The 19,482-nt window shown below is 55.2% G+C and overlaps 1 protein-coding gene across 2 annotated transcripts in view; it reads left to right on the top strand.

The window, feature by feature from the left end:
* Positions 1-10,776: 10,776 nt before the first annotated feature.
* CNTFR (ciliary neurotrophic factor receptor) overlaps positions 10,777-19,482 on the top strand; it is a 38,834-nt gene continuing 30,128 nt past the window's right edge. The window contains exons 1-2 of one of the 2 annotated variants that reach the window (XM_055427330.2): positions 10,777-10,929; positions 19,016-19,089. The gene's annotated coding sequence lies outside the window, so the exon portion shown is untranslated. Of the gene's footprint in view, positions 10,930-18,975; positions 19,090-19,482 lie in introns of both variants that reach the window. The other variant, XM_055427329.2, reaches the window with a different exon arrangement.

Genomic DNA, 19,482 nt, shown 5'->3' with positions numbered 1-19,482 from the left:
GTGAGGGGCCTGGCGGGGACCCAGATATGGGGGCATCTGGGACTAGTTGAGACCAATCCTGGCCCCCAGAGAAGATTCCTTGCTGAGCCACAGAATCAAACAGCAGCCTTTCCGCAGCCTACCCATGGTTCTGCCTGCTACAGCCTCAGCCATTCAATTCCCTGTTTGGGGTCCTTTGTATCCCCCTCCTCCATTTGGTTTATGTTTCTAGAGCACCTATTTCACGCATGCCTTCTGCCTTCACAGGTCCACAGTGATCAAAAGTGACACCTATACTTTTTGTCTTCCCCAACCCTCCCAAGAAGGAACTCTTTGGTCCAAGTGAAGAACCTAGACTCTTCAACCCCCACAGTTTCCTATCCTTGGTAGCCTCAGTTTGGGGGTCCAGAAGTCACGGATCAAGGTTGAGACAGAGACATGCCTCTATACAGGATTCGGGACGGGGTATGGGAAGCTAAGAACAGGACTTGGGGGTGAGGGCGGACAAGAGTGTTTTGAGGGCGGGTAGACCACCCCGTGGAGAAGGAAGTGGCAACCCACTTCAGGTATTCTTGCGTGAGAAATCTCATGGACAGAGAGGAGCCTGGCAGGCTACAATCCATGGGGTCGCAAAGAGTCAGACATGACTTAGAGACTAAACACACACAAACCACCTCCACGCTGAAGTGGAGGGCTTCCCCTTTCGGTCCTGGGCTCTGGGCAGGTTGCCTTACCTCCACACAGGTTCTAAATATGGGGGATCTGGCTTGAGCCCAGGTGTGGGGGCGGCCAGCACAGTCAGGGCAAGTCCCCTCTCCTCCAAGAGGCTGCCAGACTGAGCCCCCAATCCTGCCCCTCCAGAAAGGATACAGACATAATCGCTCTTCCCACCAACTGTGATTCACCCATGTTCAGGCCCAGGCGTGATCCTGCTGCTGGGAATTCCGTGTTTGAATTAAAAACCTCCCTGGACACCCCGCCTCCGTCAGCCTGGGCTGGTTGTACCAACATGGATTGGAGCAGAGTCAACCAGGGCTGTCTGGACAGAGCTGGATGTGAGGAGAGGACCAGAGAGAGAAAGGTGAACGAAGACGGGGAGAAATAGAGTGGTATGGATAGCGAGATGGAGAGAAAGACCAACAGACAGCGGAGGAGCCATGGATGGGGAGAAAGTCCAAACCAGATGGGGCTCTAGTACCCACCAGGTTGGGGCCGATCACTAGACTGGATTATCTCATTTCACTGAATCTTCACAACAGTCCTCGGTGCTAGGCGCCATTCTGATCCTATTTCACTCCCAGGGTAATTGAGACACCAAGATAGTAAGTCACTTGCCTGAGGCCACAAGGCCGGTAAGTGATGGAGTAGGTATTTGATGGGGCTTTCCTGATGGCTCAGCAGTAAAGAATCTGCCGGCCAATGCAGGAGACGCAGGTTCGATCCCTGGGTTGAAAGATACCCATGGGGAAGGAAATGGCTACCCACTCCAGTATTCTTGCCTGGAGAATCCCATGGACAGAGGAACCTGGCGGGCATCAATCCTTGGGGTCGCAGAAGAGTTGGACACAACTCAGCGACTAAAACAACAAAAACAACAAGGTGTTTGAGCCCTTTGGTCTCCCTGAAGAGCCAAGGAGTGAGACAGACTTAGAGACTGAGCAGGAGACAGATTCCCACGGCAGCACTCCCAGGGAATTTGGGAATCCTGAAATCGCCAGACAGCTGTGTAGGAGGAGGGCCCTTCCCATCAGACCAGCAAACATGTGGCTTCCTGACCTTGTTGTCAGAGACATGAGGGCAGGGAGAGAGGGGGAAGGGGAACTCCACAGAACTGAGTGGACCTCCCTCCTTCCTGCCACCCTGGGGTGCAGCCTGTCCTGGCCCTGCTTCAGATTCAGCCCCGCCGACACCTGGCTTTGGTGGGGCCCAGGTTGGAAGATTCATTCTTTCTTTCCCACGCCCTTGTGGAGCACCTGCTAGTTGAAAGGCACTTCTGCCCTGCATCTCTTCCTCTCTCTTTCCTTTTTCTATCAAGAAACCCTTCCCATGGTCTTCCTTCAGCACCCTAGGATAGCTTCTGCAATAAGGGACCCAGATTTGAATTGGGGGATGCTTTGATATGGGGGTCAGCCTAGTATACACTGAGGTTGTCTGAACACAGAAAGGAGGGCCCTGCAGGCTGGCTTTGGGGGCCTTCTGGTTGGAGGCCCCTGGTTTGGGGAGGAGGGTCATTGGCCCAGCTGGTGGGGGCCTAGAGAGCCGAGCTGTCAGCAGCAGAGAGGATCTGGCAAGAAGAAAACCAGGAGCCAGCCTGGGGGAGCCGGGGAGTCGGCGTTATGGTTTCTAATGTCTTAGCCCTGGTTTTAATTACCCCTGGGGTCCCCAGGGGTCCCAGACTGTTTCAGGCTCCCGAGCTCAAGGCAGGCTCAGCACCCTCCTGGGAAGTCCTGGGGCACAGGGATGGCAGGCTGGAGGTGAGGGAGCTTTTTCATCCTCTTCTTCCCTTGGCCCTGGCTGAGAGAAGTGCTGCCAGACCAAGCAGGGCTCTGGGGACAACGAGGAGGCTGGGGAAGGGGGCCCACCCTCTGCTCACAGGCCTCTGTATCAGCCAGCTCCAGAGCACCAGCTTGGCCCCACTGGCCTCCCCTGACTCCTGGCTGCTAAAGCCCAGGGCTCTTTCTTGGCCTCTCCAGGCTCCTTTCTGGTCCTGTGACAAAACTGCCTCCTGGCTCTTCTTCTCCCTCTGGGGCTACCACCCCTTCCCTGCTCTCTCTGTCTTTTAATCATGCTTCCCAGGGTTTCAGCCTCAATTATCTCCTCCCCTCCCCCTCATCACTGCCTTTCCCTGCTCCCTGGTCTACCCTACCTTCACCTTCATAGTGCTCAGGTCAGTCTGAGATGATGAATGTCTGTGCAGCCGACACATGCAGGGGAGCTGCGGACAGGGACTGCACCAGCCAGCAACCCCGCCCTCTCTCAAGTTCTCTGCCCTCCCCATCCACACCCCTGCTGGCCACCATCCCACAGACCCTTCCACGGGCCACATCAAGCCCCGATTCCTGCTCCAGCCCCATGGATAGCACCATCATCTCCCAGCCACATACCAAAAACCTGGGAGTCCTCTGTGCTTTCATACACAAATGTTCCCTCTGGGCTTGGCACACAGTAGGTGCTACTAAATGTCTGTTGAGGTGAATTTAATTCAGTTTTCTCTCTTGAATTCCCCTGCTGCTTCTGTCTGTTTCCCTGGGACTTGGTGTCTCTGGCATTCAGTCTCCAAATCTCTAATCTTGTTCTCTCTTCTGAATCACCGCAGTTGAGTTTCTGGGGGGAAAGTGTGGCCTCTTTTCTCCCCTTTCCCTCTGTCCCAGGGAATCACAGGCTATCCAGGAATGGAGTTTTGGGAGATGAAGGGAGGGAGCTGGTCTTGGGGCCACATGGCCCTCAGTCTAGTTTGGAAATCCCAGCCCTCTTTCTTATCTTGGAGGCAGCTCTACAGCAGCAGAGATAAAGGGCAGACTCTGGGCTGTCGATCCAGGGGGACAATCCTTCAAGACGTGTGCCTCCCCTATGAAGAAAGGGAGGGGAGGGGGATCAGGGCCCAAGGGGGTGGGTGCTTCTGAGCAGGGAATTAGTTTCATGCAAATTTTTTGCAACACAAGAGGAAAATCTGCATCTGTGATTGTGCAAGTCTGTGCTCTTGCTCCCACCTTCCAACACACAGAGCGGCTAACCCCTAGTTGCCCTGTCCTCTTCTGTCCCTCTCTCCCCACCAGCTTTGGATCCTCTCCCCCATCCCTGACCATCTACTCCTCTTTCCAGATAGCCCAGAGTCTGGGATCACCTGGGCCTCAGGACCTCGGGAGAGGAGACCCTGGACACTGAGTGTCTGGGGATCCTGCTCTCTGTGTATAGGGCAAGGGGGGGGGGCGGCGGGGGGCAGTCAGGGGGTTCCCTCCAGTGGTAATGGGAGCAGATGAAGAAGATGAATCTGAGTGCCCATGCTCCCTGCCTCCCCCAAAGCCCTGTATTCTCTCTTCCGCCCCATGGCCCTGACCCTAATCAGAAAGGAGGTCTCTCTTCCACTGGTCACTGCTAACACCTCCACCCCGGCTGCCCCACCTCCAGTCTTAGCCTTTCTCACCATCCTCTTCCTGGCAGGCTCAACTTTCCCACTAGAAGGCAAATCTGGGTCTGTTCCTCACCTACTTTATGCCTTTTCAGGCCTGTGTGGCCTTGGCACCAGAGGTGCTTCAGGATGTGGTCTCCGAGCCACTCAGGAAACCTCATTCTGCCTTCGAGGTCTCTGCTCAACCCTCTACTGAAAACCAAACCCTGTTTCCCATCCCTGGAGGTTGTGACCCATCCAGACAGGCTCTCTCCCCTGTGTCCTGGGACTCTACTTCCCCAGTTCCTGCTTGCATCAGTCGTTCACTTACTCATTCGACATTTATTTAGCTCTGCTTCTCATGGTAGGAGCATCTATTCTATGGCAGACCCGGCTCTAGGTGCCTGGAGATGGCGGCCTTAGGGCTACCCTCATGGAGCTCACAGGTGCCATCCACGTGGCTAGGTAGTGGAACATCGCACTCACTACTCTAAGTGAAAAGAGTGTGGCACTCTGGGAAGGGCAGAGGGGCTTATCCAGGCTTCTTTTAGGTGACATGTAGGCTGTCATTCCTTCCCCGAGGGGCCTATGGAGTCAGATTCAGCACTATTACATGGACAGACTTAACACTTACCTACTTTATTTAGTATTCATCTTCCCTGACTAGAATGTGAGTCTCATGAGGGCAGGAGATTTTTAAACCTCTTTTTTATTTTTATTTTTTAAAGGCAAAAAGTAAACAATAAAGTGTGCACATCTTAAGATCACAACTTAAATTCTGACATACGTACGTATGCTCTTGGAAACCTCCCTTCCCTCCCCAGCCCCCCTCCACTCCCAGCAAAGGTAACTGCAATTCTGGCTTCTCTCACTGCAAATCAGCTTTGCCTTGAGCTTTATAGAAATGAAATCATTCAATACATACTCTTTTCTGTTTGGTTCTTGTTCCCCCCTCCTTGCTCAATGTTTTGATTGTGAGCTTTATCAGTTTTTGTTGTGTGTAGCTATAGTTGGTCCTTTCCCATTGTTGGGACTCTATCACAATCTATTCATTCACTTAGTGGTTTCCAGTTTGAGGCTATAATGAATAAACTGCTGAGAACATTCTTGGTAAATATGCACAATAATTTCCTTTGGCTATACATCTAGGAGTGGAATTGCTGGGTCATGGGATATACATATGTTTAGCTTAGAAGATCCTGCCAAACAGTGTTCCAGAGTGATTGAACCAACTTATATACCCACCAGCAGCGTGAGGAGTTTTAGTTGCTCCACAGCCTTGAGAGGGAAGAGATTTTCCTCTGGTTGGTTCACTACTGTCTTGTCACTTAAGTCAATGCCTGGCATATACTAAGTGTTCAATACATATTTATTGACTGCCTTATGGATGGAGGAATCATCAGCACTGCTGGGGTCCTGTTCTGGCTCTGGTACTAACTTGCTGTGTGACTCTGGGCAGGTGACTCTCCCTCTCTGAGTTGATTCCCTGTCTGTGCCATCAAGAGAGGGATACTGGGGGCTTTGCCTTCAGTACCAGCTGTGTGTTGTGAAAGCCGGACACCTGTTCATTCGTTTACTCCACTCGCATTGATTGACATCCTACTATCTACTGGGGTGGCGGAGGTGTGATCTGTGACATGCTGCTGTCAACCTCTTTTAGGTCAGCCAAGACCAGGTCACTGCCCATCCTGTCCTGGAGACTGCTCCTCCTCCCTGTGTCCAGCCCTGACCCCAGGGGGAGGGGGTCTGGACTGAGCCTGCGGATGGAAAATGTGATTAATAATCAAAAAAACATCCAAGAGGAAGAGACCAGGAAAACAACTCAGGGAAGGCTTCTCGCCCAGGGGAGGGGGGCCATGTCCTGGGCCTCGGGACAGAGCCGGCCGCTCTCCCGCCGCCCTTTCTGGGAAGCTGCCATAGGAGTGGGTGATTTTAGCCAAAAGTGAAAAAAAAAAGTCACCCTAATTATTCATGAAAAAAGATGCCCCCTTCAGTGTAAATGACACTTCCCTTGGGGGCTTCCCTCTACTCTGTTACTCCCCTCTTAGTGGTCCCCCTGCTTGGTCAGGCTGGGGGATCCTGGAGACACTGGGCTGGGGGCAGAGGAGGAATTTCAACATGAAATGTTTTGTTCATTAAGAGAGAACATAGGGGGAAATTCCCTTTCTGCCTGGGCCTGGGCAGCCCAGGCAGATACTCAAAAGCTGTTGTGAAAAATTCAGTCTGAGCTGCAGAATGGGTGGTGGTGGTGGTGGGGTGGGGGACACAAACAGTCTCTCCTCTCCTCTTAGATTCCTGACTGTCAGCAGTTTCCTAAGCCTTAATCCTTCCTCCTTTCAGGGATTTCATTCCCCAGTCCCAATGTCTCAGGTTGCCCTCAAACTTCCTTCATAGCAAAACAGGAGGAACTGGGGTTAGACTGGAGTTAGAACTTCCAACTAAGGAGGAAGGAAGGATACCAAAGGCAATGGGGGAGCCTTGGATCTATTTGAATAATTTAGAATTCTGATAGAATATGTTGGGAACCGTAGGCAGCGAATCTGAGGGGGCCCGGGGCAAGAGCAAAAGCATCTCTTTCTCACAGCGGCTTTAGACAACCGCAGTGAGGAGGAAGAGGAGATGGCTCCAGAGACCTGGGGGCAATTCCCGGCTGAATGCTTAAGTACCACCATTATGGCTTCAGCCCTAACCCCTTCTCTACCTTTAGGGAATTTACTCTTCTTCGGTGCCACAGAGTGGAGGGGTCAGGGTACACTCAGGTGGTGATCCAGATTTCAGAAGGGGGGGTCTGCAGGGGGTGTTGTAAGTGGGCCCTAGGTGCTGTCCCAGGATGTGGGCGCGTCATCTCTGGGGGGCTGAGCTGGACCCTGAGCGTTCTGGGGGGGTGCTCCGGGCCCCCCTCCCTGGCTCGGCCTGGGGCTATGTCGGATCGGGTTTCTCGGCGCCTGGAGCCTCCGCGAGGCCGAGCTGTTCCCGGGCCCCGGCCAAGCCGCCCCGGGCGCTGGCACTGTGTGAGGAAGCAGGAGGGGGGTGAGGGGGAGCAAGGGAGGGCGGCGAGGACGTTTACGTAACTGCCTCTGGGAGCCCGCCCCGACCCGCCAAACCCCAGTGTGGGACTTTGTGTGATCGAGAGCGTGTGTGGCTCTATGCGTGTGCCACGTGGTGTGACTGAGTACATGGTTGTGTGGGTGACTGTGTCTGTGTGTGGTGTGGTGTCTAAGTGTGTGATTCCAGGAGTTCAGTCCTGAGACCTCTAACTCCCAGCCCCAGGCAGGAGTCCCGGACTCCCAGTGTGCCATAGTGAAGTTCCATATACACATTTCACTCTTTGAGACTAGGTATGTAACTTGATGGGCTTCCCAGGTGGCGCTAGTGGTAAAGAACCCACTGGCCAATACAGGAGACATCAGAGACCTGGGTTCGATCCCTGGGTCAGGAAGATCCGCTGCAGAAGGGCGTGGCAACCCACGCCTTTGTCTGGAGAATCCAGTGGACAGCGGAGCTTAGTGGGCTACAGTTCTCGAGGTTGCAGAGTTGGCCGCGACTGACTGACTTAGCACGCACGCACATGTGGTTTTAAATAAGGTGTGTCCAGCATTTGGAGGTAAGACAGTCTGGGTGTGTATTTGTGATTTTTGGGTAGCCAAGTATATGCCTCAAGGTGGATCTTTCTGATGGTATAACAGGTTAGAAATAAGCACCATTTCCTGAAGGAGCACTGGAAAAGTAGATGGGGTGGGGGCTCTCTTTCCTTGAGGACAAAGGAATGGGAAAGGGTCCTTGCCACCCAAAGGCTTGGCATGGCACAGCTATCTCTTGGGAAAGTGGGGTGAGTGGGAGGTGGTCCAAGTGTAGGTCAGGATGGAAGAAGGTGGAGCCAAAAGTCTTTCATGGTAGCTAGGAGTTTTACAGAGTCAGGGAGAACCCCCACCTCCAATTTCCCAAGGTCTTCCAGAATGCTCAAATCTGTAATCCCCGTTTCTTGCAGAGCACTGGAGCTCTGAACTGGGGACTTTATTTCCTGCTGACCCATAGGAGAGGCAGATGATGAAGATGGCTCAGGGTTGGGGGAGGGGGTCAGCAAAGTGGGATGTGGTTAAAGGATAAGTGGAGAGGAGACAGGGCCAGTTCCTGCAAGGGATTTGAAGAGCCACCGACGAGGCTCGGCTTTGCCGCCAGGGAGATGGGGTAAAGGAGGGTTCAACACGGAGGCTTAGAAAGCTCAGAAGCTCGTTTGCAGACAGGGCACTGGAGCCAGCAGGACCAGAAAAGCACAAGTAATCTGTTGCCCCAGCTGAGACGCAAGAAGAATCTCTTCTGGACCAGGCGGCAGGGGCAGGAGGGAGAGGGGCCGCACCCTCGTTGCTCCGTTAGGAGGACGCTGCTGCCTCTTTGCGGGAGCCGCGGCTTGAGCGAGAACGCGCCTCCCTCACCGCCCGCCAGGTGTCGCTGCGGCCCTGGGGAAGCGGGCGCGGCGCAGTCGCTGGGTACTGCGCCGCGAGAAGCTGCAGATAGACCTACGCTGGAATCCGTTCCGACGTGCGCCTCTGGTCCTAGCTAATCTTCGGAAACACCGATTTACCCGGCTGCCGGACCCCGGTTGCCCCGACCGGACCCTGCCCCGGCACCCGCGGTCTTGGGCACGACCTATGGCACCCCCAGCGTGCACCCCCAGCGTGCACGACCTATGGCACCCCCTCCCCACATGGGGAGGGAACGTTGGTCCGGGGCGGATCTCCCCTCTGATCTCAACCTGTCCAGAAAGCTGCTGAGTCCAGGACACCGGGAGATTTGGAGGTCAAGTCAGCCCACCAAGAACCCCGCAGATCTCGACGCCAGACTGCGCCTCGAGGGGAGGGGCGACCCCCGCCTCAGCACCCAACCTCTCCCAGGCCTAGTTTCGGCGCAAAAGGAGAGGCAATTCCTGACACCCCCACCGCCGCCCCCCTCACCCCCGCCCCCCTCATCCCCAGATTCTGTCGCACCGTCTCCACCCCTTCCCGGTGCCCACCACCCTGTCTCCGCCCGCGGCCTGGGTACTTGTAGGCTCCTGACCCAGAGAGGCCAGATAGAAGACACCTACTGTGGGTGGGCGTGAGCCGATTTCGGCTGGAAGCCACTATTTCTCCGTGTGTCCCTAAGCCCCAGCTGACCCTCTCTGAGCCCCAGCCCCGGCTGACCCCTGCTGGTTGCACTGATAGGATCCTGCGGCCACGGAAGTAAAAGTGAAAAGCCCGGGCGGTGGCGGGAAGGTTTTTTCCTCTGCAATGGGAGTCCCTGAGGCATTTGTTGGGATAAGGGCCCGGGCGCTCTGGGCAGCCTACTAGGGAAGGGTGTGAGGAAGTAGCGAGATACTTCCTTCCCCCTCTCCCTGCCCGCAGACCTCGCGCAGCTCCCTGGAGGGGCCAGGCAGCTGGGATTATGGGTCAAAGGTCAGGTGAAAAATCCAAGGGGTGGGGATGGGGGTGGGCCACTCGTTCTCCGCCCCCTGGCATTCACCCTTTCTGTTGCGATCTCCTGTGGCCTCTGAAGTAGTCGGGTTGTCTAACCTGAATTCCTCCCTGTAATAGCCAGACCCCAGGCCCCGGGGCGCGTGAAGTGAGCACACCCGCCCCCCAGAGGCCCAGGCTGCGAAAGGGAAGCTCGAGGGGTGAACCTCCAGCGCCCAGCTCTGGCACAGCCGACCCGGGCAAAAAGGGCGCACTCTTCCTATATCCCGCATCCCAGTGGCGGTCACTCCCCAGGCCGCGTGTCCGGGGATGAGTTAGATGAGGGTGAAGGAGAGGGGAGAGGTGTAGTTGTGTATCACCGGAGACTTGGTAGGAGGCGAGGGCCTGGGTTTCCAGCCTGGTCCACCTCGGGTCATGCGAGCAAACAGCCCCCTTCCTTCGGTGTGAGGGGTGTAAGTGTCTAAGACTGGGAGAGGGGGCGTCGTTGCTGGGGGCGGTGGGAGATCTGGGAGCGGCAGAGGCGGCTGGCCTCTCCGGCCCAAAGTGGGGCCTGGGGGCTCCTGCTCCAGCTCTTCTCACGGAGATGCTGGCGGGAGGACCCTGAGAGTTGGCCCCGGGTGTGCCAGGGTGTCCGTGCGAGGCATTAAGGGTTCGAACGTGCGGCAGTGTGCGCCGCGGAGACCTGGCCAAGGCTGAGTGAGCGAGGGAGTGTGAATGAGCGACCCTGGGGGATTGGATGCGCGCCCAGCGGCCCTGGGGGATCTGGCGGAGTGGGTGTGGGTGTGGGTGCGCGCGCGTTTCTGAGACCCGCGGTCCGGGCTGCGCGTGAAGCACGGGGATTACAGCCGTCTGGAGGGCGTTCCCGAGAGAGGGTGAAGTCGAGGGGGCCACGCGTGCCAGTGCGGGCGAGTGTGCCCGCGGGGGGAGGGTGGGAGCCAGCCTGAGTGAGGGGGAGTGGGGGATCACAGGCCTGCGCAGGATGACTGTGCCCGCGCGTGCCAGGAGCGGGAGCGTGCCACGGCGGGGGCGCGCGGGGGCCGTTGTCGGGAGGGGGTCGCGGCGCGCGGCCGCGGAGGCGCGGGGAGACAAGGAGGGAGGGGGAGGGGAGCGAGGGCGCGCGCGGCCGGGCGGGCGCCCGCGGTCACATGGGCGAGGGAAGGAGGGAGGGAGCGCGCGAGGGAGGGAGGAGGATGGGGGGGGTTAAAGCCGCCGAGCGCCGAGGAGCCGGTGCAGAGCGGGCGGCGGCGGCAGCGGAGGCGGCGGCTTCAGCCGGCGCAGCGCGGTGCTCGGCGGCGGGATCCGGCGGCGGTGCAAGCTCCGTGCTCCCTGCCTTTCTCCCTGCCCCGGGCGGTCGAAGAGCCAGGCGCGGAGCCCCGGCGGCCCGAGGGCACGGTGAGTACCTCGCGCGAAGCGCGCGCGGCCGGACCCTCAAACCCTCGGGTTGACCGACAGATCCGCGGCCCTCGTGCGCGCGGGAAGAGGGAGGGGACGTGCGTGGGCCCGAGACGGGGGTGGGGGGGACAGGAAAGTTCACGGGAAACTTTGCCTGTAAACTCGGGGGCGGGGGCGCAGAAGAAGCAGCCCCCCACGTCCGGGCGCGCCGGGGGTTGGGCGTGGTGGTGGTGGGGCGGACAGTCGGCCGGCGGGAGGTGGCAGGGATCGATTGCCCTAGCCTCCGGGTTCTCCCTCACCTCTCAGCGTCGCGCGCAAGGTCTGGGAAAATTCTGGAGATGGGGGGTCGTAGTGACCCCCGCGCGCCCAGAGGCGGCTTCCTTCTCCAGCAGAAATCTGGACTTGAAAGCGCCCAGGGGTGTGAACGGACGGTTACGCATCCGCCACTATATGGGTGTCCATGTGAATCCGCTTGTGTGTGTGTGTGTGTGTGTGTCGGCGCGAGCCTGCCTGTGGTTTCCTCGTGAGTCCGCCTGGATGTATCTCCGTTTAGTGGGTCTCCTCCAGAATCTCTTTGTAAGTGCTCCCGTGTTGTGTGTCCGTGTGAGTCCGCCTGCGGTGTATCCCCGACTCTTTGTGAGTCTGCCGGTGTATGTCTTCCCCTAGTGTGGCTCTGCTGGAGCCGGCCTGGGTGTCCCTGTGCTGCTCGGAGTAGTGTAGCGCCCAGTGCGTGGGGGCTGGGCCTCGGGGAGGTCACCAGACGGACAGCTCTCCTCCTCGGCTCCGAGCCTCTCCTCTCCCGAGCCTCTCTTCCAGCGCTAGATCTCGCGCTCGCCCGCTCCTTTGGCCCCCTCCCCCCCCCCGTCAGTAGCTTCAGGCGGCAGGACTATTTCACGCCTTGTTGAAAATTCAGGATTTTCTTTCTCTTTCCGTCTAGTCTCTCTCTTCTGAGAAGCGTCTGTGTGGCTGGCAGTGTTGTGTCTGCAACGCTGGGTGTGTGTGTGCATGCTGCTGGAGAAGTGTGTCTGCAACACTATTTGCTTTGCCTGTAGTACTTGGTGTAATTGTGTCTGTGTCACTGGGGGTCTTCCTGTGGCTGTAATCACGGAGCTGGTGGGTGTATGAAATGCTGGATGTGTTTGTGCATCTGTAATTGCTGTTTGTCCGGGGGTCTGAAACAGAGTGCATTTTTGTGTGTCTAACTCTGGGTATGATTCTGTACCAATGCATATGTAGGGATGATGGAGCTTGAACAATTAGATGTTTCTATGGCTGTATGGCTAGCCAGAGCTCGGTGGGTGGAGGGGACTGTCTCCATAAATTCTGCATACCTGCTCCACTGCCAAAATCCACACAGAGCCTCTGGGCTGGTTCTTAGGGCTCCTGGTCTGGATTGGTGACATGCAGCCCAGGTTCACACTCCATCACGGTTAATACTCCGGCTGGGACCCTGAGCCTTAGGTGAAAAGTAGGAGTTTAAAGTTCACATGCCAGACTTCTAGAGGCTCTGGAATTTATACTCAGCCTCATACTGGGCTTCCCTGGTGGCTCAGAGGTTAAAGCGTCTGCCTCCAATGCAGGAGACCTGGGTTCGATCCCTGGGTGGGGAAGATCCCCTGGAGAAGGAAATGGTAACCCACTCCAGTATTCTTGCCTGGAGAATCCCATGGACAGAGAAGCCTGGTGGGCTACAGTCCACGGGGTCGCAAAGAGTCGGACATGACTGAGTGACTTCACTTCATACTGAGACGCTTAAACTCATATGGACTCTCACTCAGAATTACCACAAGACAATGGACTTGTACTCAGATTCAAGTACAAGTCAATGGACTTGTACTTATATTCTGGTCATATCCAGTGATACATTTCAGTCCTGGAGTTTACACTAAGACTCACATGGGGACTCTAGGCTCACACTTAGATTCACATTTCTGTCCTGAGCCTCATAGGCTAATACTGAGACCTAGAGCCTATGTTCAAAACTCCCTGAGGTCCTGGAGCTCACACTGGAGCTCACACTGACACCCTGGAGCTTTCTCATATGCACACATTCTGGGGCTCACACCCAGACTCACCTGGGGAACCAGGGGTTCATTTGAGCTCAAGGACTCACATAGGACATTGGGGTTCATACATGCATGCTCACATCTTGAAGTTCACACTCAGATTCACACTAGGACACACAAAATACTCACTTCCATCCTGGGATCACTTAGGGACCCATACTTACAAAAGGACCCCAGTGCTCATACTCAGACTCACGTGGGGAACCTTAGCTAACACTCAGAAAGCCCCGAAGACCAGGGGCTCACATGAACACTAGGACTCTTGCCTGTTCTGGCTTGTTTGGGAATCCTGGGGCTCACAGTTAGACTCACACTTTAGCCCTGGGGCTTGTAGTCACATGCACAGTGAGACCAGGATTCACACTCAAACCTAAACTTCCATCTTGGTGTTCACACTCAGACTGACATCCCTGGTAGTTAGATTAAACTTGCTTCCATCCTGTGGCTTAGATTCAGAGTCACACTAGGGCCCCAGTGCTTACACTCAGACTGGTGCTTGCACCTTGAAGCTTTCATATTCACATGGAAACCCTGGGGTTCACACTTAGAATCATACCAAGTTAGCTTTCCATTCTGGGACACTCAAACCCACATTAGGATTATGTTCACACTCCCAGGGGAACTTAGAACTCATGGTTCAACTCACCCATGCTTTCACTGGTTTATGGTATATCTCAGAGCAGTTGGGGATAGGAACAGAGACTATTACAAGATCTGTGTTCTCCAGAGGTGGGGAGTGGAGGAGATATGTGTTTGGTCATGTCTATTACTTGGGTTGTGAGCTGGTGGAGAGAGTGGTGGGAAACACCCGGTTAAACCATTCTGCCTGTTCTTCCAGAGGAGACTAGGCTCTCAATCACTCTCAGGATGGCTGAGTGGCTTTTTGGTTCAGGGGTGACATGTACCCTTAGGGTTCCCTATGAACCATGTACATGCACATCTTTGTTCAATAGTTTTGGGTATCCCTCCTGTGATAGAGAGGGTCAGGTATGGGGAAATAAGACTTATATTTTCCCAAGACATCTCCCCCATTCCAGTCATTCTTCAGGTGGGAGCAGTGTGAAAGTTGACTTGAGGGGAATAGACATCTGGCTTCTTTGACCTTTCCTAGATGGTGAATCTCTGATTCTGCGGGAGATGGTAGCCCCAGATCTGTGGTGAGAAGGTGGCTGGAGGAGAAGACTGGAGTGGAACGCACCGTCTTCTCTCTCCTTTTCCCTGGCTGGAACGGGGTTGGGCCACGTTTTGTTATATCTCCCAGTGTCTCCTGGAATGCCTGAGTCCTTATCCTGTCTTCAGCATCTGCCTGGGATTCTCCACTCTGCCTCCCAAAAGAGCAGTAGCTCTGCGGGGGTGGGATGGGGTGGCAATTGGGTCAGGTTGCAATCAGTCTTAGGACTCCACTTGCCTTTAAGACACTGCCCGGGGCTTTACACCCTTCTTTTTGTGGAGGTCAGTGCACCAGCACCCCATGAAATAGGGATCTGGCCCTCAAGTTCGGATGGGTAGGCTGTAACTGCTCCTTGTCCCAGAGCGGGACACGTGCTCTCCAGCCCCCCTATGGGGGTGTAGGGCTTGAAGGCAAGGCGCCCTGCTCTGCCCCCCCATGGTGAGTTGAAGTGTAAATGAATCGGAAACAGATGGAGCATATTTTCTTTGAAATGCAGATGGGTTGGGGGGGGGGACCATGTGTGCCCGGTTGGGAGGGGAGTCCCAGAGAACTAGGAGGCTGAGAAGAGAGCTGACCCCTCCTCCAGACCCACCAAGGGATTGGGAGTATGTGTGGGGAATACCTCAGCTGTGTAAACTCCAGTGGCCCTGGGTGACCACACCCACCCCAGACCCTAGCTTCCTGTGGGGAGGGGCTGGGGAGGCCGTGGTCCCAGTGGGCTGAGGGCACTGAGGTCATCGCTCCTCTTTACCTTTGCAGAGGGCAAAGAGGGCTCCCAAAGCATAGAGCCATGCTGGGTTGGGAGTCACCAGAGCCAAGGAGGTGAGAGGAGGAGCTGGGCAGATGTGGGGAAGGGTTGGACCCTACAGCTTTGGGGAACCAGCTCCTCGAAGCTGGGGCTGGAACACGAGTCCGAAGGGGCCAAAGTTATTAATAGACTAGCATGGTGACTCCTGGGCGGTCCAAGGGCCCATCCTGGGGTTCAGGAATGGACTGAAGCATCCTTAGTCCTGAGGGAGGTCAGAATGCCCCACTATACACTGCCTCTGCTTCCTCTTTGCAGGGCTCAGCAAGGCTGCAGAGTAACTAACTGCCTGTGAAATCTGGGACTGAGGGGTGGGGGTCCACGGGGCTCAGCCCCCACCGCCCCTACCCCTGGTAGAGACGAGGTACACAGTGGGGGGCCAGTGTTGAGGAAACAATCTTTCTCTCCAACCAGACTGAGTGGTGTTGGCCGGCAGGGCCGTGTTCCTAATTCCCGGGCCCGAGAAATGTCGAGGAATGAACCCTGAGTGGGGCAGACCGCGGGGAGAGGGGACTCTCTGGGGTTTGTGGCTTGAGACTCAACAGCCTCTGTGGCATGACCCTGTTTTTCGGTTTGAACCACCCCTCAGTGATTTGCAGGCAAGACTAAAGGAAGGACTTCCCTGTACTCAGGGAAGGAGTGCAAAGGATGGGCAGCTTCTTCCTTGAAAAGGTCTGTGGCAGAGGTCAGAGCTCACTTCTGTCCTCTCCCCAGCTTCAGGATTTTTCAAAAGATGGGAAAGTCCTTTTCTCCCCCATGTGGTCGTAAGCATGTCCCTTGCTTTCTCTAAGTCTGGGTTTCTTGGACTCTAGCTAACGCAGTGGACCCCAGGTCTGAACCTTTGAGGCTGGGCTTCCCTGGTGGCTCAGCTGGTAAAGAATCCACCTGCAATGCAGGAGACCTGGGTTTGATCCCTGAGTTGGGAAGATCCCCTGGAGAAGGGAACAGCTACTCACTCCAGTATTCTGGCCTGGAAAATTCCATGGACTGTATAGTCCTTGGGGTCGCAAAGAGTCAGACACGACCGAGCGACTTTCACTTCACTTCTGAGGTTTAGCTGCTGTGGGCACCATGGACTGTCTGTATTGGTTATTAATGTCTGTCTGAGAACACAGAGTTCAGATCCTAAAAATACCCTGTCCAGCCAGAGCCCCGGAGGTGCTGGGGTAGCAGTGGCTGCATCTTGATGGGATAGGCACAGAGGCTGGAGAGACAGAGTCTCTGCGGGGAAACTGAGGCAGGCAGCATGGGCTGGGAGTTGCACAGGAGACAGAACCTTCGCTTTGTAGGGAACAAAGGTTTCTAAAGGAGTGGTGCCAGTTAGTCACATTATGGCAACATTTAGGGTAATCTGTTATCTTGCACCAGGAAGAATTTCCTTCTCAGAGAGCCTGGAGATACAACTGATAACAGACATAAAATCAAGTAGTCAGTCGTAACCATTTCAAGTCCAGCTTCAGGATGTTCCAAAACGGTGTGTGACCAAGGAAAATATCTTCCCCAGGTAGCCTTTTCTGAGCCACTGACTCTATGCCTTCTAGAGCTCTTCCTTGCAGCCCAAGTCCCAGTGAGTTTCTTCCACACCCCGTGCTCTACGTCCCCACCTCACTTCTGACCCCCAGGCCTCTGTGGAACCCCTCTCTCCCAGGAGAAAGGGACTCACAATGGTCCCCGAAAGGTAAGATGAGCCCAGCCTCTGAGGACAGATGTCAGGTGACCTTGGCCCATGAGCTGACCTTTCTGGGCCCCTCCGTGAAATCGCGGGATGGGGGCTGGGCCCTGGCCCAGGCCCCAAGAGAAGGCGGTTTTGGCACCCATCCAGGTCCCTGACGTCAATGACTCTCCAAATAATGGAATCAATATTGGTGGGGGGGTGGTGGGCAAGCGTGAACCAGGCCCCAGCGATTAGAAACAGATCAGCACAAACCCGCAGCTGACTCTGATAGAGCTGCCTTGGAGAGCTAGGGTGGGGGGCCTGGGAGGTGGACTTGAGGAAGGGGCTCAGGAATGGAGGTAGAGCCACTGGGTGTCCAAAGCGTGGGAGTACACAAGTGGGCAGAGACTCTGGTGTTGCCAGGGTGGTAATGATGAGGTGGGGGGGCTGTCCTGGTCCCTTCCTCATTTGAGCCTGTGGGGTTCTGAGACTGAGGCAACTTGGTGAATGGAGACTTCTTTCAGCCAGTGAGTGATCAAGAGTTCATCTCTCTGCATCCCAGACCTGGGCCCCTCGGCCACATAAGGGCTCAGAGGTTATACCGGGGAACAGAGGAGCTGGGGGAGGGTTCTGAGTGAGACCTTTTTCTTAGAGGTTTGGGGCATTAATCGGACATAGAGAAATGGGTATTCCCCTTCAGACTTCCCCGGCTCATGTCCTTTCAGCCAGGTGAGGATGGAGGGGGCCCTGGGGTGTATAGGGGGCTGACCTGGCGGCAGCTGACAAAAAAAACAGGAAGAAGGGCTGGGGGGAGCTGCTGTAATTATGGGGCATTTATTATTAATCAGATGAAACTGCTAGAAGCAGCTGGTGTAATGTGTGTAGTGATACAGACTCTGCATGCCCCCAACACAGGCACACTCAAATGCATACTCACCTACACATTCACTGATACATGAGTCCTGTTTTGCTTTCAGAGTTTTCTTTTCCTGAAGGCTGGATGACTCTCTATTAGTCTGTCTGTGTATGTCAGTGTGTATCTGTTTTTTCACGTCAGCCTATATCCTCCTCTCCCTCTGTTGTCTCCTTTCCCCACCGTCTCTGTCATCCCTCAGCCTCGTGTGTCTGTCTCTGGCTTCTTCTATGTCTCCGTCTCTGTGGGCCTGTCGGTGTGTCTGTATCTCTTACCACCAGGCAGCCTGTCCCTAACACCTTGTTTGAGCTTCTCGCCATCTCTCCCTGGTTGGTGGTACCTCTGCCTCTCTGGGCAGAGTTAGATGACATGGAGTTCCTTTCTCATGCGTATGTGTTTAGGCACCTTATCGTGCCTTTGGCAGACACAACTGGGACCTGTTGTGGTGGGGAATGGAACAGTTGGACCCTGAGAATCTTCCAGGGTCTTGTAGAAGTCGAGGGCTCTGTTCAAGTAACTGGAGTCCTAGAAGCAGCATTGACTTTCAGAATAGCTTTCTTCAGCACCAGTTGTGTGACGCTGGGCAAGGTAAGGTGATTTTGTTCTCTGAGCCTCAGTTTTCTCATCTGCAAAATGGGAACAGGATTACCTTCAAAGGTTGTTTTGGTGCTCTGGTGCAAAACTGTATGTTAGGTCTTCATCATGATGTTTGACTCAGCAAGGGCCCGGAGCAAGTATTAGCTGTTCCCGTTATTATTGGGAAAGACACTGTGCTGGGGGGGGAGACATCTGCAGAGGCAAGCCGAACTAGCAGAAGGGCTCCAGAATGAGATTTGCACTCAAATCTCTGCTCTGGAATTGATTGGCTATGTGATCTTGGACAAGTTAACCTCCCAGAATCTGTTTTTTCAGCTGTCAAATAGGAATAATAATAGAACCTACCTCATGGAGAAGTCATGAAGATTACATGAGATCATGTATATAAAGTGCCTAACACAGTTCCTGGCACATAACAGATGCTCAATAAATCATAGTGGTGATGAGGAGAAGACAGTATGATGGTGTGTGTTTCTGCCTGCTGGAGGCCATGTGTCCCTGTGTGAGTATGCATGGGAGGCTGTGTGTGATGTGGAGGTACTTGTGTCTGTGAACCGGTTGTGTGGGGATTTCAGATGGCCTGTGGGTTTGCATCTATGTGTGATGTCAGGCCGCTGGCTTCTGGCCTCTCCTTGTCCCTGCGGTTCAGAACCTAAAGTCTGCAAAGGGTGCTTCAGGGAGTCTGGACCCCTCCCAACTTTTTCTCCTCCGGACACTGACCTGCTGCCCGCCTCAGTCTCCCCTTCACACAGTGGGGCTGTGAGTGTGAAATGAGCTCTGAGTTTGACTAAGGTCTGCGGCTCCTCTGTGGCCTCTGATTTGTGCCCTTTGCCCTTATAGAATCCAGCCTTGTCACATCATCCCGCCCCCTTGGTTTCAGAAGTCTCCAGAAGAGCCTGGTCTGGAGGAAGAGGAGGACATTGATGTGCTCGGTTTGCGGCCGTTGGTGAAGTGGTATGTGCTGGGGACCCGGGGGAGGAGATCAGTTTCAGGGCGGCTGGCAGGTGCCATGGGAGCCGTAGGTCTGGGGATGTGAGTGAAGGAGGGTCTGAGATCCCTTCCTGTTCTTCCCCCCTCCTTCCTCCTGAGGCTTTTCATGCCCCCATGACGGGCCTATAAAGGGGAGGAGACTTACCCACTGTCACACAGGCAAGGGCAAAGCCAGGTCAGAAAACTGAGTTCTGCACTGCTGGGGCTGAATCCCGGATATGGGAGCATGTTTCTGTCTCATTGTCAGGCTTCTTCTCGGCCCAAAGCATCTCTCTGGCTTAATTGGTGGGGAGCCTCTGAGCTTGGAGGAGATGGGAGGGAGGGTCAGAAAGTCCAAAATCTTCTGAGGCCAGCCTT

Source organism: Moschus berezovskii, chromosome 7 (assembly GCF_049115385.1).
Source record: "Moschus berezovskii isolate FMDL1 chromosome 7, NW_MosBer_1.0, whole genome shotgun sequence".
Taxonomy (NCBI): Eukaryota; Metazoa; Chordata; class Mammalia; order Artiodactyla; family Moschidae; genus Moschus; species Moschus berezovskii.
The sequence above is the reverse complement of the archived record's forward strand: the minus strand, read 5'-3'. Positions and strand labels throughout refer to the sequence as shown.